This window comes from Scyliorhinus torazame, chromosome 9, assembly GCF_047496885.1.
Source record: "Scyliorhinus torazame isolate Kashiwa2021f chromosome 9, sScyTor2.1, whole genome shotgun sequence".
Taxonomy (NCBI): Eukaryota; Metazoa; Chordata; class Chondrichthyes; order Carcharhiniformes; family Scyliorhinidae; genus Scyliorhinus; species Scyliorhinus torazame.
The window spans coordinates 165,586,268-165,613,000 of record NC_092715.1 but is presented as its reverse complement, the minus strand read 5'-3'; the positions used below and the strand labels follow the sequence as shown (position 1 = coordinate 165,613,000).

At 51.1% G+C, this 26,733-nt stretch overlaps 1 long non-coding RNA gene across 1 annotated transcript; it reads right to left on the bottom strand.

Moving 5' to 3' along the window:
* Positions 1-318: 318 nt before the first annotated feature.
* On the bottom strand, positions 319-25,860 carry LOC140430039 (uncharacterized). The gene is made up of 3 exons (XR_011949293.1): positions 25,657-25,860; positions 11,914-11,993; positions 319-1,276 (listed from the first exon to the last, which is right to left on the bottom strand). It is a non-coding gene; the product is annotated as an uncharacterized lncRNA (long non-coding RNA).
* Between the last annotated feature and the right edge of the window lie 873 nt (positions 25,861-26,733).

Below are 26,733 nucleotides of genomic sequence, written 5' to 3'. Positions count from 1 at the left end.
AATACCTCGCAGAAAGATAGATGGAATGGAAAAAGAAGGCAGCAGCAGCAGCCCAGGATCGGCGGGGGGGGGGGGGGGGGGGGGGGGGTAGGGGGGGGGGGGGAGGAGGAACCAGAAGGACTCTCAGGGTTGTTAATATATACTGTATAATATGTATAGGTCGTTGCTACAGATAATTATATATTGGACTGTTAAATTATATTTTTGGAGAGTGTTACTTGTGATAAGGCAGTTGCCAATTAGGGTTAGTTTTCATTTTTGTTATTTATTATTTATTCATTTTCTGTTTATAAAATAGGTCATTGTTATTTGTGTTGTTATAATATTGTGTAAAGGATGCACAATGTACTGTGTTGGTTGACCAAAAATTTTCAATAAAATATATATTTTTTAAAAATGTAGTAACATATTGAGGATATGACATACCTTTATATATAATAGCAACATTTGAGCACTTTGACAATGTGTTTCATTCCCTTAATGTGTTCCTGCCTTGACATATGTTGTGGAACATTATCATATTCTGTAAGATCTTACCTTTTGCCATGATCAGTTTATGGTTTACATTTTTAGTTTTAGACAGCAGAGGTTGTGACAGACAACAGAAGGTCACACTTGTGTACCACATGTTGAGACTATGGCATGGATATTGGATCAGTCATTGCCTGGGTAGAGTGGAGGTGGAGTGCAAGTGCTCAAACTAAAAATGGGACAATCGGAAGTCAAATTTTTACTGACGGGAAGTGCAAACAGTGTAAGGTTTTTAATAGGATGAAGAAACATACTTTGATTTTATATTATTATTTAAGATTAAGTAAGAAACGTTCGGGATATTTTGAGAAACACTGAAGTACATTTGCTTGAAGCTATGAGAGTTCTCCTGCAGTACAGTCTGAGTGGGTTTGAGATACAAAGCTAAGTGCTACACCAGTAATTAGTGTGACAAGGTTACATTGGCCATTCCCACAAAACAATTTGACATAGGAACTTATAATAGAAAATGTTGACTCATAGGTATATCAGAACATGGCATTAAAAGTAAGCTTTTCTTCAATATGCTTACATTATAGATATCAAATTAGCAAACTCAACACAAATGAGTGCAAAAGTTGATAACAGAATATTTTCTTTCATCAGTTTTCTTTCCCTTCCTCTCCTCTTCTCTTGAAGGTTCTCATTCATCATTGATTTCATTTCCTTGAACACCTTGTCCAAGAGCCCATTCTTCCATGTCTATTTTTCAATTAGTGTTTGGTAGTATAGAACTTGAGTATTGCTGAAAAAAGAGAAATTTTTGTTGAAGTTTTTCATCTTGAACTCAACAGGACATTCGCAAGAATACAATGTAAAGGAAATCAACAAATGTATGCTGTATAAGGAAAGAGTGCTGATTGGTTGGCAAGTTGCAACACCTCTACCAAACCGAGTCTACTTCCCAATCAACCAACACATTCTTCCAATAGAGTATAAGGGAGGGATTCTCCTTTGGCCGACACCAAAATCTGGAAATGTGATTGGGCGGAGAATCGGATCCGACGCTGAAATCGTGGTGGGCGGCGATTTGATGCCAAATCGCAATTCTCTGTCGCACGTACAGTAAACGCCGTTTGCATATCATTAGCGTGCCCGACCAGGTATTCTCCAGGCCCTCTGCGATTCTCCGCCTCTGATAGGCCGAATTCCCGACGCGCGGTTCTCTTCTGCTTTTAGAAATCGTGAAACCGGCATCGTAGCTGATGAGGGAGAAAAAGGAGGTACAACACAGAGAAGTGCACCCGTAGGCTGCCGTCCTGACACTGACCGGGCAGGGTTGACCTGCCAAGGTCAGTGGGGGTGGTGGCGGGGGAAGGCCCCTGGAGCAGCTTGGTGCCCTGGCACTGCTGGTGCCACTCGAGCACCCCTGGCAATGCCACCTGGGTGCCAAATTGGCACTGCCAAGGAGAAGATGCTGGAAAATCTTAGCAGGTCTGGCAGCATCTGTAGGGAAAGAAAAGAGCTAATATTTTGAGTCCAGATGACCCTTTGTCAAAGATGCCAGCATCCGCAGTAATCTGCTTTTATCTGGCACTGTCAAGATTCCCAGATGGTGCTATCAGCTGGCAAGGGCACTGCCAGGGTGTCAGGCTGGCACTGCCAAGCTAGCATTTCTTGCGCTCATGCAATCGGGCTGGGATTGCCTGGCGTGTGTGTTGAGGATGCGGCCAGGGGGGTCGTCGGGGACCCTCCCATAGTGGGTTCGGGATTGGGGAAGGTTGGGGAACATTTTGCAGCTCTCGGAGATCAGGGCACCATTTAAAAATGGTGTCCTGGGGCGTCATTCTCCGACCCCCCAGAGGGTCGGAGAATGGCCGTTGGCCGCCGTGAATCCCGCCCCCGCCGGTTGCCGAAGTCTCCGAAGGGAGAAAAGTCGGCGGGGCGTTAATGTCGCCGCTGCCGTCGGAGAATGGCACGGGTCTGCGCAAGGCAGCCGATTTTCGGCCTGCCGATATTCTCCCTTCCGGATGGGCCGAAGTCCCGTCGACGTGATTACCGTTCACGTCGACGTAAATTAAACCTCCTTTTCATCGGCGTGACCCTGTGCTCCAGGTTCACGCCGGCCAGCGTGGAGGTGAGTGACGGCCTGGGGGGTTGGCTCTGGGCAGGCGATGGCGTGGCCGCAGTCTGAATGCATGAGGAGAGGTGTGTCTCGGGTTGAGTGTGTGTGTGTGCGGCGGGGGGGGCGGGGGGGGTGGTTAGAGTAGGCTGGGCTCCGGGGAGTGCCGGGAGGGGGTCCGTGCCGGGGAGGGGGATGGGGGGTCCGTGCCGGGGTGGAGGTTGGGGGGGGTCCATGCCGGGGAGGGGGATAGGGGGTCCGTGCCGGTGTGGAGGTTAGGGGGGGTCCGTGCCGGGGTGGAGGTTGGGGGGGGGGTCCGTGCCGGGGTGGAGGTTGGGGGGGGGGTCCATGCCGGGGTGGAGGTTGGGGGGGGGTCCGTGCCGGGGTGGAGGTTGGGGGGGGTCCGTGCCGGGGAGGGGGATGGGGGGTCCGTGCCAGGGTGGAGGTTGGGGGGGGGTCCATGCCGGGGTGGAGGTTGGGGGGGTCCGTGCCGGGGTGGAGGTTGGGGGGGGGTTCCGTGCCGGGGTGGAGGTTGGGGAGGGGGTCCGTGCCGGGGTGGACGTTGGGGAGGGGGTCCGTGCCGTGGTGGAGGTTGGGGGGGGGTCCGTGCCGGGGAGGGGGATGGGGGGTCCGTGCCGGGGTGGAGGTTGGGGGGGGGTCTGTGCTGGGGTGGAGGATGGCGGGGGTCCGTGCCGGGGTGGAGGTTGGGGGGGGGGTCCGTGCCGGGGTGGAGGTTGGGGGGGGGTCCGTGCCGGGGTGGAGGTTGGGGGGGAGTCCGTGCCGGAGTGGAGGTTTGGGGGGGGTCCGTGCCGGCGTGGAGGTTGGGGGGGGTCCGTGCCGGGGAGGGGGATGGGGGGTCCGTGCCGGGGTGGAGGTTGGGGGGGGGGTCTGTGCCAGGGTGGAGGTTGTGTGGGGGTCCGTGCCAGGGAGGGGGATGCGAGGGCAAGTGAGTTGGTCCACCTGGCCAGGTGCCAGCCTCCAACAGTTGGACCCATGCGGTCCATGCCATCTGGCTGGAGGGAGGAGGGGATATGGGCAATGATGACATGTCGTCGTTCCCCTCCACCCCACCAGGCCGTCATGTTTTCCGATCATCCAGCGATGTTTGCCGCCGTGGCGGCAGCCGCTCATGTCTATGTTGCCCTGGATGAGGAGGAGGAGGAGGAGGAGGAGCGTGCCAGAGAGGCGGTGCAGGCTGCCGCAGAGGGACAGGCGGCAGCCGCCCAGGCTGGAGGGACACCTGACCGACAGGACGAGGAGGGGGAGGAGGACGTCGCGGCCCTACGGCAACGGAGGCACCCGAGGGCGCCCCGTGTGTACCGGCCCAGGCAGTCATACCAGGACCTCACGGACCGGGAATGCAGGAGGAGACTCCGGATGAGGTGGGAAACCGTGGCACACATCTGCCACCTGCTGGCACACCTGTCACCGCGTGGCACTGGCGGGGGACACCCTCTCCCCGTGTCCGTCAAGGTTACGGTGGCCCTGAACTTTTATGCAACGGGGTCATTCCAGGCACCGAGTGGGGACCTGTCCGGCATATCGCAGACATCGGTGCATCGGTGCATCCGGGCAGTGACAGATGCCCTATATGCCATGGCGCACCGCTACATCCGCTTCCCCGTGGACCGGGCCAGCCAAGATGCCCGGGACGTGGGCTTCTCTGCCGTGGCCGGGTTCCCCATGGTCCAGGGCGCGATCGATGGGATGCACGTCGCCGTGCGGCCACCTGCAGATAACAGGGCCGTGTTCACCAATAGGAAGGGGACCTATTCGATGAACATACAGGTGGTCTGCGACCACCGCATGATGATCCTGCACGTCTGCGCCCATTACCCAGGCAGTGTACACGACTCATACGTGTTGTCGCGGTCATCCATCCCCGGCATGTACGAGGGACGCCATCCCCGGCTGAGGGGCTGGTTGCTGGGCGACAGGGGCTACCCATTGCGATCGTGGCTGATGACGCCTATACGGAGGCCACGCAATGAGGTGGAGAACCGCTACAATGATGCCCATGTAGCGACAAGGGGAGTGATAGAGAGGTGCTTTGGCGTGCTGAAGATGCGTTTCAGGTGCCTGGACCTCTCTGGGGGCCCTCCAGTATCGGTCAGATAGGGTCGGCCGCATCATTGTGGTGTGCTGCGTCCTGCACAACATCGCCCAACAGAGGGGCGATGTGGCGCAGGCAGAGGAGGGCGGAGTGGAGGAGCAGCAGGAAGAGGCGCAGTCCTCCCCAGATGAGGGGGGTGGGGGTAATGGTCAGGGCAGACGGGGTAGACACAGGCGGGTGGCTGTCCACCGTTACCGGCTGGCCCAGCGGGCACGGGACAGACTGATAGCCGCCCGCTTCACTGACTAGATGGGCGTGGGAATCGGGCAGTATGGCCACAGACTGCACACCATGGCAACAGCCGACCACCCACACCCCCCACCCATCCACCCACCCAGCACCCTCACCCCCCTCCCCAACACCACCCACCCCACCCGCATGCACACCACCCCCCCCCCATTGCCGATCCACCTGCGGCACAACGGGCCGGGCTCACACAGTTGCGGGTGGACGCGTGTCTATTGCAGGCCATGGAGGATGATGACAACCCGCCCTGCGGTGAGCTCCTGGCTCTACATCGTTGGACTATGTCTGACCCATGGCCACAGTACCACCATCCACCTGGACCATCCCTGCATGCGGCTGTGACACTACAGCGCACGGTCCCGTCCTCTGCCCGGGGGATGTTGATGGCGGCCCAGGGGGAAGGGGGCAGACTCACCTGGGGCTGAGGTAAGACCACCCCTCACACACACACTTGCGCTCAACGTACATGACACCCCCGCACGCTTTGGACAGAGCACAAAGGCAGCTTCTGTAGGTGTAACATTGACTTTAATATCCAAAGGAGTTCATGCACGTGCCCTAGCCCCTAAAACTCATCTGTGCCCTGCACCCGTGCCAACTTACTCAGTGTCTAATTGTTTGGCCTTATGGGCCCTTTGACTACGTCTACGTGGTTCCCCAGACGGTACAGCAGAACTGGAGGTGGACTCCTGTGATTCCTGCCCTCTGACACCGGATCCCTTTGGCGGCCGTTTCCTGGGGCGTCCTGGCCTAGATGGGCCAGGCAGCGGCCCAGGCGACTGGGATGGCGAGCTGCCAGCCTGTCCTGCCCGTTGCCCACCCGATGCACCTGGGGCGGAAGGGGGGAGTCCGAGGTGTCGCGGTGTACCGGGACCTCCCCTACAGGGGGAGCCGGGACGGACCACACCACCTCCTCCTCCCTCGGGGTGCCCGATGGCCCCCAGGCCTCTACATGGGTAGGGGATGTGAACGGACTGGCCATCCAACGCCCCCCCGACATCTGGCGCTGCCAGTCCTGGAGGCCCGTGCTGGTATCGACAGGGGTCTGCACGTTTGCAGCCATGGAGCCCAGGGGGTTGGCAAACCCTGTCTGTGACAGTGCGACGCCGGCTCGCACATGGCCACTGGCGCCGATGCCCTCAGCGATGGCCTGCAGAGACTGGGCCATGGCCTGCTGAGACTGGGCCACGGCCTGCAGAGAATGGGCTATGGCGTTGAGCGCCTCTGCCATCTAGCGCTGGCACTGGCTCATGGCCTCCTGTGAGAGGGCAGCCATTTCCTGGGCCACAGACGCCGCCTGCACGGAAAGCCCCAGGCCTCGCAAACCGTTCCCCATGTTTGACACCGTCGCACCCATTGCCTCCACCGCGGACGCCACCCGTGCGGTGTCAGCTTGGGTGGCACGCATGACCGGCACCACTCCCAGCTCCTGGACGCGGGTGGACTCCTCCACCTGTGACTGCAGCTGCCGCAAGCCGCCCGTCACCCTCTTCGCTCGTCTCCGGGTCGGTGGTTGCATCGGATCTATGGGTGGGTGTGGTAACTCCAGGAACCCGGGATCCATCTGGGCGGCAGATGTTCGCTTGGGCTGGGCTGCCCTCCGACCGCCCGGCCCCTCTGCTGCTCCTACCTCCACCTGCTGTACCGGGACGGCTGTGTTGTGCGCACCAGTGAGTGTACCAGACACCTCATCACTAAAGTGCCCAACCGAGGTGAGTGTTTCTGCGATGGTGGAGGGTGTTGGTGACAGCAGTGGCGTTGTGTCGTGCTCTTCGTCCCACTCTGAGTCCATGGCACTTTGGGGTGGGAGTTCGTCTCCACCCATCCACTCTGAGTCACTGTCCGGTATTTCGTCTTCCTGGGTAGTGCTGTCCCGGGTAGGGGTGTCCTGGGCAGTGCTGTCCCGGGTAGTGGTGTCCTGGGTAGTGGTGTCCTGGGTAGTGGTGTCCTGGGTAGTGGTGTCCTGGCTCGGATGTGACGGGGGCCTGTGGCTGCCACCCTCGTCGCTGGGTGGTCGCTCCCGCACGTGACGGGGGTGTCGTCTCCCTGTTGCGCCAGGTCTCTCCGTCTCCCGTGGCCTCCGAGGGGCATCCTGCGGGCGTCGCATGCTGGAGGGTCCGTGTCTCTCCGTCTCCCGTGGTGTGCGAGGGGCATCCTGCGGGCGTCGCATGCTGGAGGGTGCGGGTCTCTCTGTCTCCCATGGTGTGCGAGGGACATCCTGCGGGCGTCGCATGCTGGAGGGTCCGGGCCTCTCCGTCTCCCGTGGCCTCCGAGGGACATCCTGCGGGCGTCGCATGCTGGAGGGTTTGTGTCTCTCCGTCTCACTTGGCCTCCGAGGGGCATCCTGCGGGCGGTCTGCATCTGCGGGGATGGGTGCCTGGACGTATGGTCCTGCGATACACAATGAAGCATGCATGGTTAGATATCAGGCAGTGATCAGGTGATATGGGGGAGGGTGATATAGGGGAGGGGGGATATGGGGACGGGCTGTCGGTGGCTCACTTGCTACTACGCCCCCGACCTCTGCATCAGCAACCTCCCGGTCGTCAGGTCCGCCAGCCAGTTCCAGGGCCCTTTCCTCGTGTTCGGTCAGTGGCCTCTCATCAGCGGGGCCTCCTCCAGTCCTCACATGCTCCCTATTGTTGTGTGCGTGCTTATCCTGTGGGGGGGGTGGGTGGGTGGCAGGGGTAAAAGGCAACACTGTTAGGCAGGTATATGAATGCACGCCATCGGTTGCGCGTGCATTGCAGAGGTTAAGGTTAGGGCTGGATTCACTTGGGGATATGGGGGAGGGCGGATATGGGGTAGTGGGGGATATGGGGGAGGGGGGATATGGGGGAGTGGGTGATATGGGGGAAGGGGGGAGGGGGGATATGGGGGAAGGGGGATATGGGGAGGGGGGATATGGGGGAGGGGGGATATGGGGAAGGGGGATATGGGGAGGGGGGATATGGGGGAGGGGGGATATGGGGGAGGGGGATATGGGGAAGGGGAGGGGGGATATGGGGAAGGGGGGATATGGGGGAGGGGGATATGGGGGAAGGGGGGGTATGGGGGAGGGGGGATATGGGGGAGGGGGGATATGGGGGAGGGGGGAATTGGGGGAGGGGGGATATGGGGGAGGGGGATATGGGGGAGGGGGGAGATGGGGAGGGGGATATGGGGGAGGGGGGATATGGGGGAGGGGGGATATGGGGGAGGGGGGATATGGGGAGGGAGGATATGGGGAGGGAGGATATGGGGGAGGGGGGATATGGGGAAGGGGGGATATGGGGGAGGGGGGATATGGGGGAGGGGGGATATGGGGGAGGGGGGATATGGGGGATATGGGGGAAGGGGGATATGGGGAGGGGGATATGGGGGAGGGGGATATGGGGGGATATGGGGAAGGGGGGATATGGGGAAGGGGGGATATGGGGAGGGGGGATATGGAGGAGGGGGATATGGAGGAGGGGGATATGGGGGAGGGGGGATATGGGGGAGGGGGATATGGGGGAGGGGGGATATGGGGGAGGGGGGATATGGGGGAGGGGGATATGGGGGAGGGGGGATATGGGGGAGGGGTGATATGGGGGAAGGGGGATATGGGGAAGGGGGGGATATGGGGAGGGGGGATATGGGGGAGTGGGGATATGGGGGAGGGGGGATATGGGGGAGGGGGGAATATGGGGGAGGGGGGATATGGGGGATTTGGGGGAGGGGGGATATGGGGGAGGGGGGGAATATGGGGGAGGCTCACCCTGCCTGCTCTGACGAGGTCGTTCACCTTCTTGTGGCACTGGGTGCCTGTCCGTGGTGTCAGGGCCGCAGCGGTGACGGCCTCTGCCACTTCCTTCCACAGACGCCGGCTGTGGCGTGGGGCAACTCTGCGGCCGTGCCCGGGATACAGGGCGTCCCTCCTCTGCTCCACCGCGTCCAGGAGCGCCTCCACATACCGTGACTCGAACCTCGGGGCTGAGCAGCGGCCAGCCATCCAGTCGGGTGTTGCGGTCGGGTGTTCCGGTCGGGTGGGGGGGAGCAGCGCGGCCTTATGAGCCGTCACGCCGTGCGGCGCGTATGACGCTGCACGGCGTGAACCACTGCGCAAGCGCGGATCCCGTTACATCGCTGCTAGCCCATTTCGGGCCGGAGACTTTCGACCCATTTTTCCGACGTGACGCAAGTCGGATTTGCGCCGTTTTTTGCGCCGATCGGCGGACTTTCCGCCGATAACGGAGAATTTTGCCCCTGATCTCTCGCTACACTGGGGACTTCCGCTGAGCGGAGCTCCCCACTGTACAAAATGGGGCTATGTGCGGCCTTGGCCACACATTCCCCATTCAGGCCCCTTATATAACACATGTCGCGTTGAGTAGCCATGTGTTTCTTGCACTGCAAATGCCTGGAAACACATGGCTAAACGTGCATATTAGGGGACTTTGTTACCTTTTGGGAGAATCACGCTTCATATGTCGATGACACAGATGTAATTAGAATTAAGCTGGCTTTTCTTCAGCAGAGTTTATAAAGTAGCCTTCCTGAGGTCATTGTACACGATAGAATGAAATCTTGTGGTAGTGAAGAAATGCTCTGATATGATGCCTATTCTGCACTAAATTAGCTGGCTTCTGCCATTGTGGTGATAGGAGGTAAAAGAAAATTCAGCCAGGTTCCCCTCTCAAATGATCCTTCCTGAAAAGTGCATGAAAAATTCCAGAAGGAGACGACCAACCTCGGTTGTATTGTGCCCTATATAGCTTGCCAATACTCATGCTGGGCTTATACTTGCCTCAAAAGATAACAAATCCTGAATCTGTCTATGCTGTACCTATACTATCGCTACTCTTCATTTTACATCTGCCCCAGCAATCTCATCCCCACACAATCTTAAAATATATCAAATGGGTGAGAGGGAATCTGCTCCCAGGCCTCTACATTTTTCAGTATTATTTACCAGCAGAAGATGCACAATTATTACTCTGCTCATCCAACCTTTCATTTGACCTCTGCCTGCAAAATCACCAGACTTTCATCAGTTGGATCAAACGTAGTTGTAAGTTCACATACTACCCCTTCATAGTACTGTGCATTCACCACTTTGCAGCTTTCTATTCATACTGAAAGGGTTGTGTGTGAAAACAGCATAGCTTTTGTCATAATTTCCAAACAACAATAAAACAAATTGACTGCAGTAGCAGATGCAGGAGCAAACAAGTTGGCAAAATTTAATGTTCAAGTTGGGGTTCATGCCCATCAGCTATAATACTGGTGGGAACGCCACATCGAATATTCTCCGGTGGCTTGCCGCAATTTTGTAAGAATTCGGCACTTACCTTCTCACCCCCCAAGAGCTGCCAACCAGTCGAAGACTCAAACTTTCACCAAGGATTGATGCAGGAGCCATGGAGAGGGGCAAGTGTGAGTGGTTTTGAGATACCAGGGAGGGGGAGTGCCAGCAATGGAGAAAGGGGGAGTTAAGGGCAAGGGCAGGGGTGACTTTCTGCAGAACCCCCAATTCCGAATGTTGGGTCCCTCAATCAAGCACAGAGGCCCTCCAGCTATGGCATGTGCCCAGCCCAGTAGACCACAGGCAAACCCAATAGGATTTCATAGAATCATCATAGAATTATAGAATCATAGGATCCCTACTGTGCAGAAGGAGACCATTCACCCCATCAAGTCTGTAGCGACCCTTCAAATGAGCATTCTACCCATACCCAATTCCCTCCTATTCCTGTGACCCCATAATCTTCCCTGCACATCCCTAGACACTGAGGGACAATTTAGCATGGCCAGTCCACCTAACCTGCACATCTTTGAACTGTGGGAGGAAACCAGAGCACCGAGATCAAACCCATGCAGACACGGGGAGAATGTACAAACTCATCACAGACATTAACTCAAGCTGGAATTGAACCCGGGTTCCTGGTGCTCTGAGGCAGTAGTGCTAACCACTGTGCCACCGTGCCTTGCAGTTGTCCCTCATGGCAAGTTCCCCATCCACCGTCTGCGAATAGAAATTCAGTGGCGGCTGGACGAGGCCCATAAGAGGTGGGAAGGTCACTCTCCATCCTTGCCATCAGGAGGAGTTGGGAATGTGATGAGCTCTCCACCCCACACTTTCCCACCCAATCAAATGCCCCCCCCCCCCCCCCCCGCTTTGAAATTCACCTCCGCTGGGGCACAAACTCTGCCCACACAATCTATTGCAAAGTTAGAAAAGCGCATTTCAACATTTTCTGTTTATTGTGTGCTGATTCAAGTAAAATATAGCCAATTAACATTCATTTTGACCTATGCATTTATCCTGTTGCAAGGTTTCTATGCATAGCCTCAATACAATATCCTTTTTTAAATTCTTTGAATAATACTTGCAAAAAATATTTATCTTTGCACCACTGGGGCTAACTTCAACATTTGATTTACACATTCTTATTTTCTTACCACAATGTCCATTTTTCAGAGAGTGCACATGTACAGGAAATAAGCAATTTTCCTATTATTTCAAGAAGCAGAGAGGGAGAGGATAACCCTTGCTGTGCCTGTGTGGCATGGGAATTGTTCCAAAAATCAGGATGACAGACTAAATTGCTATTCCCACCTAATGTATGGTTACAAAGCACAGCACGAAGAATTCTTCACACAGCTTCTAACACTTTCAGAGTGCTGCTGGGAAAATGGACAGTTGTAAAAGGTTTCAAAAATAACTGAATCCCAGTGACAAATACACGTATTCTCCTGCTTCTCACGAGCCAAGTGCATCTATATGTTCACATTTTCACAAAGCATTACTGCCGACCATTATGCATTTTATTCCTTTTTCATTGATGCAATAATCTTTCTTTGTGAGTCTAATGTTCATCAAGAGTTCCTGTACAATGATGTTGAATAATGGGCCTATTTTGCACTGCTGCTGTAGATCCCAAGTTAAACATGACAGATTCACTTAGGATGGTTGCCAGGAAGACCTATTCATACTTACTGGCCCCTCGATGGAGTGTAACTGACTGTATATAGTCTACCTGGCTTCTGCAGAAACACATTGCAGAAAAGAAACAGCACCTGCGGGAGAAGGAGCAAAGCTGACAGTGAAAATGGTAATGGAGAAAAAGATGACTGAGATTTAAGAGATCATTCTCTTTCACATTCCCTCCTAAGAACTGGATACAAAAGTACGGCATAGGGAAATCAATTTCACAATACATGTTCTCAGCTGACACTGTTTCATGTCAGAATTAGTCCCAAAATAGAGCATCTCCGGTTAACTGTTATAATAAGGAAAGGATTGATATGGAACATCATAGATTATCATAGAATTTATAGTGTAGAAGGAGGCCATTCGGCCCATTGAGTTTGCACCGGCTCTTGGAAAAAGCACCCTACTCAAGGTCACCAGCTCCACCCCATCCCCATAACCCAGTAACCCCACCCTAAGGACAATTTTGGACACTTAAGGGCAATTTATCATGGCCAATCCACCTAACCTGCACATCTTTGGACTGTGGGAGGAAACCAAAGCACCCGGAGGAAACCCACCCACACGCAGGGAGGATGTGCAGACTCCGCACAGACAGTGACCCAAGCCGGAATCGAACCTGGGGCCCTGGCGCTGTGAAGCAATTGTGCTATCCACAATGCTACCGTGCTGCATCAATTTTGTCATGAAGCACAAAGTACTACTGAGAACATGGGAGAGTGCTGTTTGCAATGTAACTATCTTGTCTTGAAGAGGGAAGGTTGTAAAGTCACATTTCTAACCTAGAATTGCAAACAATTTCTCAAGGGAGTTCATGATTTTCTTAAAGGTTTAACCAGCAGTTGTCTGCCTCCCTCTGGATAGGGAATCAACATTTAACGTGTGATTGGGTGCCAGTCAAGCTTTGCTTTGGATGGTGCAGAGCTTCTTTAGTATTGGAGCTGCACTCATCCAGGCAAATGAGGACTATTCCTATTAGAATCCCTGACTGAGATGTAAAAGGGCCGCAAGGAGTGGGCTGGGAAGTGAGAAGCAAGGGTATAAAATTAAGTGGAATGGTGGGGTTGCCCTGCCCTTCACTTTTCTACTGCTGCTAGCATTTAATCAGCAGCATGGAAGATGGCAGGCAACCTCATGCCCTTCAGCCAGTTGAGACCCTTAAGTTGGTTGTTGGGAAGAGCTTCTTAATAGGGCACCCAGTGACCCAATGTTACATTTCTTTGTTGTCGCCAAGAGAAAAGATTGGAGGTGCCCATACTCCGGATACCTGTAAAACACGATGAGAGGCTTATTAAGAGTGTTGCTCATACAACCAAGATGATGATCTTCCTGAAAGCCCGCACAAACACTCTGCAGACATCGCTACACATCACATGATGCAGAACCAGCAAAAATATATTCGCAGATACATAACACCACTTCCTCTTTACTTCATTAGTGCAATGACAACAAATAGCATTTATACAGCAGATCCCCTGATATGTTATTTCTAAACATATAGACAATTCAATAAGACTATCTCTGTGGTGGACATCTATTTCTTTTTGGTAGAATTTTGTGACATAGTTCCAATATAGATGGAAAATTATGCTAGGTCCACAAATCTCCCAATATTGTGACAATTGTAAGAATTTTTTATATAGATTGTATTATATATATATTGCAGTAATATTTTTAAAATCTTGGTTTAACATACAGGCTGGTGGTGTGTCTGCAAAAGATGCAATTAAGATGTCGTAAAAATGAAATTATTCATTCCAACTATGTACTTATTTACAAAGAGATGCCTAATGGAACTTTGTTCTGATTTCTGGAGAGTAGATAATTTGAGGCATTGTGTTTAGACTTAGGTAAGCAGGCCATGGGATCTGAGTAGGATAGAGATGATGTAATTAATGGGAGGAGCTAGGTCTGCAGTAAGCAGTTTTGATTATAGAAAATTTTAGTATTACAGAGACAGAAGGATTTGCTGGCTGTTCCTGAAAGAGTCTCTCTATATTTTTTTTGAAAGAAAGCCTCTACACAATAGTTCAGCAAATATCCATGTGTTTGTGAACTTTATTTATAAGTGTTTTTTAATCTGTAATGGGTTTGTTTAATTGGAAATAGGGAAGGAATAGTGTAGTAGTAGAAGTGATGCCCTATTTCTTTTTTAAGAATTGTTTCACTGTTAATTTTAGAGCTATTTTTCTGTGATGTTAATATGGTTAATACTGTGTTAATAATAAAGTTTATTTTAATACTAAGAAATCTCTATTTGTCAGTGAAATCACAATTGGAGCAAAGTATACTTTCCTCAGAGTTTTACAAATTGAAAAATTGCTGGTTTCCTAACATAGCTTGGGGTCTGGTTCGGTACCATAGCAATATGCACCCTCATTAGGACAAGTTCACCCCGCAGTACAAGTTCTTCAAATTGAACCGATGTTGCCCACAGCAAAATGTGGAACAATTCAGACGTGTTCTCCTTTTCTAGTATGTGGTGTTTCATTTGACTGCCTGCTTATTGTGTCCAAATAAATGTATAAATTACCAAAGATACAGGACAAGGTACTCTGGCCTCCCCATGGCATGCTTCTCGGTGGCGGGGGGCGGCAGTTGGATCCTCTACTTTTGGAGTAATGGACTCATTTGACAATTGGAACTGAAGCATTCTATACCGTGTGCAGTTTGTTTGCTTCCCTTCACTGTGTGCAGACGTTCACTCTCTTGCCAGTTTCGTACCATTGCTTCAATATCTCGGATGATACCCGGCCAATGGACTGTGTCTTCAGCTCTTTTCTTACACTTTTTTCTTCCCGTGTGCCCTTCATGGATTTTGCTCAAACCCACCGACCCTAGTGAGTTCAGAATTACTATTCTCTTTTTTCGCATAAAAAAATCCATCTGCATCACTTACCTCTGCTCTTCCATTGTAAAACCTTGAGCAGGATCGTCTGGGCCATTCTTCGTGGAGATATATTCTCACCTTCTGCAAGACTATGACCTTGGTGGTTTCTTCGTTTATGCTGACACAACCGATAAAGTTTATCCAGTCTGTAGGTTCGTCTATGTGCTTGATTATGGCTAAAGCTGTCATCCTCTCTATCTCAGCTTTCATTTTGTCTCTCAATGGAGCTGGTACATGTCTTGGTGCATGAATCATTGGCTTTGTGTTCTCCTTTAATTGGATTTTGTATGTGGAAGGTAAAGTGCCAAATCTCAGGAAAATCATTTAGTATGGAGTCTACTGAGGCATGTGGGCTTATTGCAGAGCTCTCTGCACTGTAAACCTCTTTAACTAGCTTCATTTCCTCACATGCTTCTACTCCGAGAAAAGATTTGTGTTCCGCCACCACAATGGAAAATTTCAAAGTGTGAATTCTGATTTTTTTTTACATTAACTTCGAGCTCGGATGCGCCTAACAATGTAATTTCATTTCCATTGCAATCTCTTAACAATACTGTTTTGTTTACTACTTGTGGCTCAATTCGCAGCTCTTTGACATCGGCAAATTGATGAGGTTGGCCCTCGCACCTGTGTCGAGTTTGAATGTTATTAGTATGTCGTTTATCATTAATGGCACTGTCCATTTGTCTTTTTGATTATTTGCTTTTAACTCACTATTGCTGCAAATTGTCAATAATGTATTGTTGTTTGGCATGACATGAGTATCCTTGTCATCACTTTTGTTTGTTCCATTCTTTTTCTGGAAAAGCATTATGTTGCAAAATGATTTCTGCCATTACAGTTGGGCCATATCTTTCCAAACGCTGGACATTGTCGTGGTAAATGCAGTTTGCCACATCGCGGGTATAAAATGGAGGATCGGGTCGGCCGCTCAAAATGGCCGCCTGCACTTGGAGCCAGTTTTTTATTCTAGTGCGTCACCACACTAATAGCATTGGCTGCCTCTTCTACCTGCACGCCAAAATGCTGGAGATTCAATGTGCTGATCTGCTTTGCTGCAAATTCGCTGGCATGAAATATTTGGATAGCATTTTCGAATTGGAGCTGTTTCTCTTAGAAGCCTCTCGCGTACCTTATCATTGGAGATCCCGAACACAATCTGATCGTGGAACATTGACGACTGGAGGGTATTAACATTACACGACTGTGCCTTCAGCGCAAGTCGGTGAGAAAACTATCAAATGCCTCGCCTGCATTCTGGGTGCGAGTGCAAAATATATAGGGCGGAATTCTCTCCCCCCTCCCCCCCCCACGCCAGGTGGGCGAATCGCCGGAGCGCCGCGTGAGTCCCGCCACGCCACCCCGGCACCCGCACGCGATTCTCCCACCCCCCCAAAACCGGCGCGGCGAGAATCACGGTTGGCCGCTCGGAGAATCGCCGCTCGCGGTTTGTAACGGGCGAGCGGCGATTCTCCGGCCCGGATGGGCCGAGCGGCCTGCCCAATATGACGGTTCCCACTGGCACCGTCCACACCTGGTCTCTGCCGGCGGGAACAGGGCGGGAACGCTGGGGGGGGGGGGCGACCTGTGGGGAGTGGAGGGGGGTTACTGCACCGGGGGGGGGGACTCAAAAGGGATCTCCCCATTATCTACACCATGGTGTCTACACCCTCAGTGATGGTCCTCAGTGACTGGCTTATACTCTGCAGTGCCTCAACAATGTCCATCTGCATCAGGTACATGTCCCTTGATGACTGGGATATGATTTTGAGTCCTTCAGCCATGGTCGTCACAGACTGAGCCATGCCTTGGGCACCACCACTCAAGACGCAGATGTTATGCTCCAGGTTTTCCACTACGTTCGCCACCTGAGCACTGTTGGCCTCAGTGCTATGCATTGGCGGCACCATCTCCTGCACCTGCAGCCTTTGGGACTCCTCCAATCATCTTCGCAGTCGTTGGAATGTCGCTGACACCCCCTCCTGAATGTCACGGCTCTGGACTATCATCTGCATCAACTCTGAGTGTAACTTGTCCAGAAGTTCGGCATCTGATTGGGACCCATCTGAGTCCTGGGATCAGGCAAACCTCCGACTGCTGACTTCCTTGGATGTTTCTGCCTCCACTTGATGTACATCAGCAACTGTGTGATGCTCACCAGATTGTGCTCCAGAAGCCTGTCCACTAATGTCGTCCATCGTGGTGTTGTGTCTCAGCACTGGTGGAAGGTGGGGGTGATAGCTGTGACGCCTTAGTGGTTTCCTCGGAGCCCTCCTCCAAGGTGGTCTCTTGGGTGGTGGGGGAGGGAACGACTCAGGATAGCCCAGCCTCATCAGATGGAGATCCTGTAAGACAATAGATATGGGGTCAGTGAAAGGGAAGGATCATTTTGCCTGACATGAATAACGCACTTGAGACGGGTCACCTGGGTGAAGGGACAGTGGATCCACATCTCGGTGGCGCAGGCCAACCTCCCTGTCGGCGACTGCTCTCTTCTCAGACAACCCTGTGAATTCCAGAGCCCGTTCCTCATAAGGTGTAAGGACTCGGCTCTCTTGCATCCTGCCCCCCTCCGCCTTGGCCCTTTCCCATTTATAGGCTATCTTTCTCCTGTTGCAACAAACAGAGGTCAGTGTGAGCCACACGCTTGATGGATCAGGAGGGTTTATAGGAGGTGTGACATGTATGGGCACTGCACCTGGACATGAAGGGGTGTCCTGGTGGGTGCTGGGGGTTCTGAGGAACAAGTGGTAATAGGATACAAATAAATGGCAGAGGAACTGAATAGTTATTTTGCATCAGTCTTTATGGTGGAAGACACCAGTGGGATACCAGAAATTCAGGAGAATCAGGGGGCAGAGGTGAGTGTAGTGACCATCACTAAGGAGAAGGTTCTGTGGAAACAGAAAGGTCTCAAGGTGGATAAATCACCTGGTCCAGATGGACTACACCCCAGGGTTCTAAAGGAGATAGCTGAGGAGATTGTGGAGGCATGGGAGGGTCCCAGAGGACTGGAAAGTGGCTAATATAACACCCCTGTGCAAGAATGGAGGGAGGCAGAAAACGGGAAATTATAGGCTGGTTAGCCTGATTTTGGTCATTGGTAAGATTTTAGAATCCATTATTAAAGATGAGATTGCGGAGTACTTGGAAGTGCATGATAAAATAGGACCGAGTCAGTACGGCTTCATCAAGGGGAGGTCATGTCTGACAAATCTGTTAGAATTCTTTGAGGATGTAACAAGGAAGTTAGACACAACATACATTAACGATCTGGAAGAAGGAACGGAGGGCATTATTGCTAAGTTTGCAGATTATACAAAGATATTCAGAGGGACAGGTAGTATTAAGGAAGCTGCAGAAAGACTTGGATAGGCTAGGCAAGTGGGCAAAGAAGTGGCAGATGGAATAGAATGTGGAAAAGTGTGAGGTTATGCATTTTGGAAGGAAGAATGGAGGCATAGACTATTTTGTAAATGGGAAAAGACTTAGGAAATCAGAAGCACAAAGGGACTTAGTAGTCCTACTTCAAGATTCACTTAAGGTTAACTTGCAGGTTCAGTTGGCAGTTAGGAAGGCAAATGCACTTCCGGTGGCAGCTATGAGGGAGTGAGTTGCACATTTGGTGGCTCCCGCTCTGGTCGGACTTTTGGATCTTTCCCCCGGACTTTTTTCGGTTTTAAACAGTAAATCCAAAGGCTGAGGCAATTGGGCACCGTTTCCACGTATCGGTGTATGGAGAAAAGAACCAGAAGTGCACGAAAAGGCAGAAATAGGAAGATAGGCAAGGGCTGTGCTGAAGCTGCAGCAGGAGACAGCATGGCCGAGGACCGGACCCCCTGGTGTGCCGGCCCAGCGATCAACGGAGCAGTTGATGCAGGTCATCCAGGACGGCTTTCCCAAGCAGAAATGGCACTGCCTGGACCCGATTAAAGAGTCGATTGATCGGCTGGAGCACAGATTGGACGCCCAGGATCGGGCGATCCAGAAGGTTGAGAAGGCGCTGGCTGAGCAGGAGGAGCCTCAAACTGCAGTGGAGTTGGAGGTGGGGATGCTGCGGGACCAGCAGAAACGGCATCTGGAGAAGATGGAGGACCTAGAGAATAGGTCCCGCTGGCAGAACTTAAGAATTGTCGGGCTCCCGGAGGGGGCTGGGGAGCTGATGCTGGGGCATGAATAGCGGGTATGTTTGAAAAGCTGCTGGGGGAGGGGACATTCTCCCGACCCTTGGAGGTGGACAGGGCGTACAGAGCGCTTGCGAGGAAGCCGCGAAGGGGGACCCTCCGAGGGCAATGGTGGTGAGATTGCACAGGTTCCTGGACAAGGAATGCATTCTTCAGTGGGCCAAGCGAACGCGGAGCTGTAAGTGGGACAACGGTTTCCTGCAGGTTTACCAGGACCGGAGTGTGGAGGTGGCCAGGAAAAGGGCAGGCTTCAACCAAGTTAAGTCAATCTTCTTCAAGAAACAGGTGAAGTTTGGACTGCTGTATCCGGCTCGTCTTTGGGTCACATATGAGGACCAGCATCATTATTTTGAGTCGCCCGAAGATGTGCTGGACTTCGCGAAAAGAAAAAGACTGGTGGGGGGCTGAGAACTCTCGAACTTTGATGCAACTTGTTGGCTTATATCAGGTCCCTTTTTATTGTTTTCTTTTCTTCTCCTCTTATTTTTTTTCTTTTGTTTTTGAGTTCTGTTTAAGAAGGGGGGGGGGAGCAAAGTTTTTTCATTTCCGGGTGTAATTTTTGGTGGATGTTGGCAATGTCTTTTTTGTTGATGTGCGCTTTTGTGGGATGAAGACGTGCTTGTTTGGGTTTCGGTGGTGGGGTTGTTTTTTTTTTTCAGTTGGGTGATTGCGTAGGGATTGTTAGATGAGGGAATTTGTTTGTATGAGCGGGGGGGAGGGGAGTGAGGAAAGAATAGGTGGGAGACTTTTTGACGCTGGGGACGGGGGCAAAATCTATCTATATTTCTATCTGTCTATCTATCTATCTATCATTCTAGTTCACGGAAGAGCAGTGGGGGGTGTGCATATGTTTAGTTTACTATATGGGTTAGGTTTTAGAGTAGTGTTGCTGGGGGGGGGTAGTTGTTCTGCTGATGAGGGAGGGACTTCGGTGGAGGGACAGAGAGGAGGTCGGTGGCTGGGCCGCCGGGGAGCGGGCCGGAGGTGGCGCGACGCATGGGCTGGAGGCGGGCCCAAGAAAGGGGATGGCTGATCAGCAGAGGGGGGCGGGCACTTTGCCCCCTAACTAGGCTGATCACCTGGAATATACGAGGGTTAAATGGGCCGGTTAAGAGGGCACGTGTGTTCGCGCACCTGCAGGGACTGAAGGCGGACGTGGTAATGCTGCAGGAGACGCACCTTAGAGTAGTAGACCAGGTTAGACTGAGGAAAGGCTGGGTCAGTCAGGTCTTCCACTCGGGGCTGGACATAAAGACTAGAGGGGTTGCGATCTTGATTAATAAGCGGGTGATATTTGAGGTGGTTAGAATAGTTTCGGATGTGGGGGTCGATATATTATGGTTAGTGGTAAGCTGGAGGGGATGAAGGTAGTGCTGGTTAATGTATATGCGCCAAATTAAAATTATGTTGAGGAAGATACCAGACATGGACTCACACAAGCTGATCATGGGAGGGGACTTTAATACAGTTGTTGATCCTGGCCTGGATCGATCATGTTCGAAAACAGGCTGGGTCCCAGCAATGGCAAAGGAGCTGAAAGGGTTCATGGAGCAGATGGGGGGGTGGATCCATGGAGATTTAGGCGGCTGATGGTGAAGGAATTCTCCTTCTACTCCCACGTGCATAAGGTATGCTCTCGGATCGATTTCTTTGTTTTGGGTAGGGCCTTGCTGGCAGGGGTGGTGGACATGGGGTACTCGGCGATCACAATCTCGGACCACGGTCCACACTGGGTTGACCTGCAGGTTAGTAAAGATAGCAATCAGCGCCCGCAATGGAGGTTAGATGTAGGGTTGTTGATGGACGAAGCGGTGTGCGAGAGGCTGAGGAAATGCATACAAAGTTGCCTGAAGATAAATGATACGGGGGAGGTCTCAGCACCGGTGGTCTGGGAAGCGCTGAAGGCAGTGGTGAAAGGAGAGCTGATCTTGATCCGGGCTCACAGGGACAGGACGGATAGGGCAGAGACGGACCGACTGGTAAAAGAGATTCTGCAAGTCGACAGGAGGTACGCGGAGACTCCAGAGGCAGGGCTTTTAAGGGAACGGCGGAGGCTACAGGCGGAGTTCGGCTTGTTAACTACAGGGAGGGCAGTGGAACAGCTCAGAAAGACGAGGGGGGCGATATACGAGCATGGTGAGAAGGCCAGCAGGATGCTTGCATGGCAGCTCAGAAAGAGGGAGGCAGCGAGAGAAATAGGGAAAGTTATTGACGAGGATGGGAACTTAGTTGGGGACTCGGCAGGGGTGAGTAAGGCGCTTCGGGATTTTTACAGCAGGTTGTACAGGTCGGAACCCCCTGCGGGGCTGGAGGGGATGAGGCACTTCCTGGAGGGGCTGACCTTCCCGAAGGTGGATGGGGAGCTGGGAAAAGGGCTGGGGGCCCTGATCGGGTTGGAAGAGATAGTGGAGGGTCTGAAGACCATGCAGTCGGGTAAGGCCCCGTGACCGGACGGGTACCCAGCGGAGTTCTACAAAAAGTTGTCCGGGATATTGGGACCGGTGCTGATGAAGGTGTTTAACGAGGCAAGGGAAAGGGGAGTTCTGCTCCAGACAATGTCACAGGCCGCGATTTCGCTTATCCTGAAACGGGACAAGAACCCGGAGCTGTGTGGGTCCTATAGGCAGATTTCCCTGTTGAACGTAGACGCCAAACTGCTGGCCAAGATTTTGTTCTCCAGGATTGAGGATTGTGTGCCGAACGTCATTGTGGAGGATCAGACGGGGTTCGTTAAGGGCAGGCAGCTGGTGGCCAATGTAAGAAGGCTGTTAAACGTGATCATGATGCCCCTGGAAAGTAGGGAGGTGGAGGTAGTGGTCGCAATGGATGCGTAAAAAGCTTTTGACCGGGTTGAGTGGGATTATTTATGGGAGGGTCAGGGGCGGATTTGGGAGGGGCTTTATTGACTGGGTCAGGTTGTTGTACCAGGCTCCTGTGGCACGTGTACGGATGAACAGGATGACTTCGGACTATTTTAGACTGCACCGGGGGACGAGACAAGGATGCCCCCTCTCCCCACTGCTGTTTACGCTGGCTATAGAGCCGCTGGTAATTGCTCTGAGGGCCTCAAGGGGCTGAAAGGGGCTGGTCCGGCAAGGGGGGGTGGGGGGGCACAGAGTCTCTGTATGCGCACAACCTGCTTCTGTATGTTACAGATCCAACTGAGGGGATGGAAAGGATCATGGGAATTTTAGGGGAATTTGGCCGGTTTTCGGAGTATAAGCTTAATATGGGAAGAGCGAGATGTTTGCGGTCCAGGCGAGGGGTCAGGAGAGGCGACTGGGGGAATTGCCATTTAGATTGGTCGGGGACAGTTTCAGGCACCTAGGTATTCAAGTGGCGTGGGATTGGGACCGACTACATAAATTAAACTTGGCCCGGTCGGTGGATCAGGTGAAAGATGATTTCCGGAGATGGGATGCACTCCCGTTGTCTCTAGCTCGGAGAGCCCAAACGGTGAAATTGACGGTCCTCATTGACGATTCTTGTTTGTATTTCAATGTCTCCCCATCTTCATTCCGCGGTCCTTTTTCAAGCGAGTCAATAAAGTTATAGTGGGCTTTGTATGGGGGGGAAAGTCCCCGCGAGTGAGGAGGGTAATGCTGGAGCGGAGTCGGGGAGAGGGAGAGCTGGCGTTGCCGAACTTTAGCAATTATTACTGGGTGGCTAACGTAGCCATGATTAGGAAGTAGCTGGTGGTGGGGCGGGGGTCAGCATGGGTGCGTATGGAGGCGGCTTCTTGCAAGGGCACAAGTTTGGGGGCGCTGGTAACCACACCTCTGCCGTTCCCGCCGGCACGGTACTCCACCAGCCCTGTGGTGGTGGCGGCCTTGAGAGTCTGGGGGCAATGGAGGAGATATGTGGGAGCACTTATCTGGTCCCCAATCTGCGATAATCACCGGTTTGCCCCAGGGAGGATGGACGGGGGGTTCCGAATATGGCGGAGAGCAGGGATTGAGAGGATGGGGGACTTGTTTATAGAGGGGAGCTTTCCGAGTATGAGGGCGCTGGAGGGGAAGTTTGCATTGGCGGGGGGGGGGAAACGACTTTCGATATCTGCAGGTGCGGGACTTTCTGCGTCGACAGGTACCAACCTTCCCACTCCTGCCGCTAAGGGGGATTCCGGATCTGGTAGTTTCCAGAGGATGGATAGGTGAGGGGAGCATTTCTGACATTTATAAGGAGCTTATAGGATCAGAGGAAACGCAGACCGAGGAGCTGAAGCGAACGTGGGAGGAGGAGCTGGGGGAAGAGATGGGGGAGGGCCTTTGGACGGACACGTTGAGTAGAGTCAATGAAACCGCAACTTGTGCCAGACTCAGCCTGATTCAATTCAAGGTCGTTCACCGGGCTCACATGACAGTGGCCCGGATGAGCAGATTCTTTGGCCCGGATGAGCAGATTCTTTGGGGTGGAGGATAGGTGCCCAAAGTGTGCAGGAGGACCAGCGAACCATGTTCACATGTTCTGGGCATGTCCAAAGCTGAGGGGATTTTGGCAGGGGTTTGCAGACGTCATGTCCAAGGTATTAAATACAAGGGTGGTAATGTGTCCGGAGGTGGCGATTTTCGGGGTGTCGCAGGATCCGGGAATCCAGGAGGAGAAAGAGGCAGACGTTCCGGCCTTTGCTTCCCTGGTAGCCCGGAGACGGATATTACTAGCGTGGAGGGACTCAAGGCCCCCGAAATCAGAGATCTGGCTATCGGACATGGCTAGCTTTCTCTGCCTGGAGAAGATTAAGTTCGCCTTGAGAGGGTTACTGTTAGGGTTCGCCCGGAGGTGGCAACCATTCATCGACTTCTTCGCAGAGAATTAATCGCCAGTTGAAGCGGGGGGGGGGGGGGTTACGTTAGCATAGATTAGGGAGTTAATTAATGGTGGGACCTGTGGGGGAGGGAGGTGGTATTTGCACTATGTTTATATTCTCATGTACATTGCTGCTGTTACAATGCCAAAGAAAACCCTCAATAAAATGTTTATTAAGAAACAGGAAGGCAAATGCAATGTTAGCATTCATGTCGAGAAGGCTAGAATACAGGAGCAAGGATGTACTTCTGCGGCTGTATAAGGCTCTGGTCAGACCCCATTTGGAATATTGTGAGCAGTTTTGGGTCCAGTATCTGAGGGAGGAACGATGTGCTGGCCTTGAAAGAGTCCAGAGGAGATTCACAAGAATGATCCCTGGAATGAAGAGTTTGTCATATGAGAAGCAGTTGAGGGCTCTGTGACTATACTCATTGGAATTTAGAAGGATGAGGGGGGATCTTATTGAAACTTTCAAGATACCGAGAGTCCTAGATAGATTGGACGTGGAGAGGATGTTTCCATTAGTAGGAAAAACTAGAACCCGAGTCCACAGCCTCAGCCAGAGGGTGGTGAATCTTTGGAACTCTTTGCCGCAGAAGGCTGTGGAGGCCAAATCACTGAGTGTATTTAAGACAGAGATAGACAGTTTCTTGATTAATAAGGGGATTAGAAGCTATGAGGAAAAGGCAGGAGAGTGGGGATGAGAAACATATTGGCCATGACTGGATGGCGGAGCAGACTCGATGGGCCGAATGGCCTAATTCTGCTCCTATGTCTTATGGTCTTAAGTATGAATTATTTTATTAAATTGCGCCCAATATGTCACGAAACGAAAATAATTTTTCAAAATTGAGATTTATAACCGGACAGTTATATGAGATCCAATTTTGTCGACAAAAAGATCATTGCAATGCCTGCAAAAACTGGGATGTGACTGTGTAAAATGATATGTCATGTGTAAAATAACACTGAGTAGTTAACAGTAGCATGCATAGAGTTGATGGAGCTATGATCAATGGTGGGTTCTTTCATTATTTCAGTCCTCAGAAAGATCTGCTGCATTTGAATCTTTTATTAATGAGATATCACTGTTCCAAAAAAACTACTGTTATATCCAAGCAGGAAGATTGCAGTAATTCAAAAGGACTGAGACTCCAGTGATGATTCCATTTACCCAGCAGAAAATTTGCTTGGTACAAAGACTCCCTTTATTCCAAAACATTTTTTTTAATCCTTAGAAAGAAAGGGAAAAGCTCCTTCCTGGAGCAGCCTGGGCTTCATCCTAATACGTCTCTCGCTTGGTCTCCATTATCCCTTTTTCTGAAATCAGCTACTCAGACGGAGTAAAGAGTGGACTGGAAAATCTATAAACAAGTTTAACACATGTCCAACTTCAGAGCTGAGGTTTACATAAATGGCCTCTCAGACTAAACGGTCCCCTATAATCTCTAGTGCAAAGGAGTCTCTGTCGTGCCCTGAGTATTTGTTAACACAAACTGCAGGATGACAGCTTGATTACATTTATGACATTCAGTCAGCTGTGCTATGCCAGAAAAATACTGAACATATGTATTTAACCAGGAAAGTGCAGCACATACCTTTTTTTAAACCAGCAAGAATAGTCTTCAATTTCTGTGTGGATTCTAACCGATGACAAGACATTTTAAACAGAGATAATAAGAAATAAATTAATCCTGGAAATGCATTGTAACGTGATAGCCACAGAGAAGATAATTGCTTGCCAGTCAGAATATGCCAGACTTTTACATTAGATAATATTTATTTTGATATATTTGCAGATTTGAAGATTATTACTTTTAAAAATGTAGTTAAAACTAAGTAGAGATGCTGATTTAAGCACCATCCTACCTTAAGTATAAGCAGAGGTCCATGACTTCATAAAGCAATAACACTCTTTTAATCGAAAGAACTGAAGAAACCAAGACCAAAAATTAAATGAATTTTTCGAGCATTATTTAACTTTTGGCACTGAACAGGGTTAAGAATTTATAAAGATAAGTTGTTGGAAAAGAAGGCGACATTTCATCTGCAAGGAATGAAAAAGCAATGACAAAAAAGACATTGAGAGACTTAGGAGTATGAGAGAATGGGGAAAATCTGTGTTTACAGAAGATGTGGGTGGGCAGCTCCAGGACTGTTTATGTATTCTGGTGAAGAGACAAACAACTCTCTGCATTCCAACTGCTGCAAACCAGATGAGTAGGTATTTCAGAAGCAGTTCAAGGAGCACAAGGAATGAAATGCAAAAACGGAGAAAGAAAAGAGCGCAAGATACCAGATAGACTATCAGAAACATGCAAAGAATTAGGAGCAATCTATTAAAGCAATCCATTAGCTGATAAGATCAAAACTGATCCTGTAGGCAGGATTTTTAAATGCACTGTAAAATGATGGATTGCAGAGAACGGAAGTGTGCAAAATGACATGGCAAATAAGCAAGTAACAATCATAAATCAGTTAAAACAAAAAGAAATAATGCAAAATAGTTGCAGAAGGAATGAAGAAATTTAAAAGAAGCAAAGATAACTTATTTGTAAGGATACATAGGAGTAGGAGAGACAATATAACACAATAAAAACATGATATAATGGAATATAAACAGAATACTGGGAATATAAAATAATTCATATGGAGAGCAACCCAAACTGAAGCACTGCAAGGTTTTGTTGCATACAATTGTCCCAATATAAATATTCCTAATCCAGATTTGTGGAATGTTCAAACCAAATGCAGTCCGGGCAAAGGGCAAGGAAAAAATGGACATGAATGAATAAATCTGCCCTTGCTCTATATTCTTCAGAGCGTATTTGGCAATGTTTATTTTTATGCTTTTGCTTATGTATATGCATAAATAAATATAACTAAAGCCAATAGAATTATTTTATGGACAAAAAAACAATTTCACCAAAAGTTAAGTGAGAAAAT